Genomic DNA, 1,604 nt, shown 5'->3' on the forward strand with positions numbered 1-1,604 from the left:
GTGGCAGGGATAAAACAAATAAGCTGGAGAAAAAGTAGATGATTTCCGTTTGCGTTTTGAAAAAGAGTTTAAAATGCATAGCGGGATAACTTTTAATGAAGATGACACCAGTGCATATCAGCAGCAACTGAAAAATGCTTTGCTGACGGGCTTTCGCCCTGAAATTGGGAGATGGATAAGAAAACACCTGGTTGAAATTGAAACTGTCCCTGTCTCACAATTAACCACGTGGGCAATTCATGCTGAAAAAATCTTTGAAAAACCTAATCAAGGATTAGATGTTTTTCAGCTGGATGAATTTGGAGGTTTAGGAACCTCTGCCTTTTTCAACGGCCCAATGAAAGGTCGCAGAAAAAGCAGAGACAGAGGAGGTCGCAATAGGCGACGAACCAAAAACAATACCCCACAAAATCCACGCAGTCCAAATGGCTGCTGGATTTGTGGCGGTACTGGCCACTGGGCAAGAAACTGCACTTTAAATAATGCTGCACGGGACAACAGGAGGGGTGGTGGAGTGAGGAGACCTCAAACAGGAGTAATCCTCAGCATGATCAGAGTTTATCACACCCCAAAAAGACAAACCACCACACCAAATTGATGAAATGGTGGACATATGTGCAGCTTGGGACACGTTAAGTGGAATCATAAAATAAATTGACTTTCTGTGCGATACCGGTGCATAAATATATATATATATATTTTAACGTTACTAAAATTAGGTTTAAACCTCACAAGTGACAAATAATTCATTTTAAGTATACTACTGTGGAAATGAATTAAACGCCTCTAAATATTGAAAATAATTGATAATTGAATTTAACTCAAATTTAATTTAGAGTTTAATCCTATAAAGAATCTCAAAATTGATTGAAATTGGTTTGGTTTTTGTGTGATTTTTGTTGATGCTTTTATGAATGCAAGTTAGTTCTATAAAGAAAAACTGCTAAAGAATTGAGTAACGGATGAAACTATTGACCATTTCATATTAGATATAAATAACTTACGTTGTTAACTTGACTGAAATGCAAGGTTAAGTGGAAGTCTGAGATTTTAAGCAACCTGATAGATATAACTGGGTACTAAAAATTGATGATTGTGAATGACAGCAACACTTTCTAGATTTCAGTCTAAAACATTTTAATCTAGATTTGATTTATAGTCAAATTCAAAAGAAAAATCTTGGATTAGAGGATTTGAGGTTTGGTTAATTTAAAGATGGACATTTTTATTCTTGAGGAATTCGATAGAAATGTTGAAAGCTGCTGAATTTAACAAAGAATAACCAAAATATAATCCTGCAATTAAAAGACGTGTCTGCTAAAATATCTTCTATAGTGAACCTATGAGTTCACCTGTCCTCCCAAACACTTTATTAGAAGCTTACGTGTCTGTGACACATGGGCAATGCCATGTGTTAAACGGGGGGGAAAAGGGAAATGAGGTGATAAAAATAATATAATATAAATTGGTGCCTAATTATGCGGAAATTGTGGCACCTTTAAACAAATTAATGTATAGTGAAAATCTCAAAATATAAAGCAGGCCCTTGTGTCAACCTCTGCCCTAGCTTTACCAAATTATCAAAAACCTTTTGTTCAGACGGT

The 1,604-nt window shown here is 35.5% G+C and overlaps 1 long non-coding RNA gene across 1 annotated transcript in view; it reads left to right on the top strand.

Moving 5' to 3' along the window:
• The first annotated feature begins 30 nt into the window (after nucleotides 1-30).
• The window catches only part of LOC106943434 (uncharacterized), a 22,884-nt gene continuing 21,310 nt past the window's right edge, over nucleotides 31-1,604 (top strand). The window contains exon 1 of the long non-coding RNA XR_001423916.1: nucleotides 31-1,602. This is a non-coding gene — a long non-coding RNA (uncharacterized LOC106943434). The remainder of the gene's footprint in view (nucleotides 1,603-1,604) is intronic.

This window comes from Poecilia latipinna, unplaced genomic scaffold (assembly GCF_001443285.1).
Source record: "Poecilia latipinna isolate Pla-1442-1.1 unplaced genomic scaffold, P_latipinna-1.0 Scaffold99, whole genome shotgun sequence".
NCBI classification, from domain to species: domain Eukaryota; kingdom Metazoa; phylum Chordata; class Actinopteri; order Cyprinodontiformes; family Poeciliidae; genus Poecilia; species Poecilia latipinna.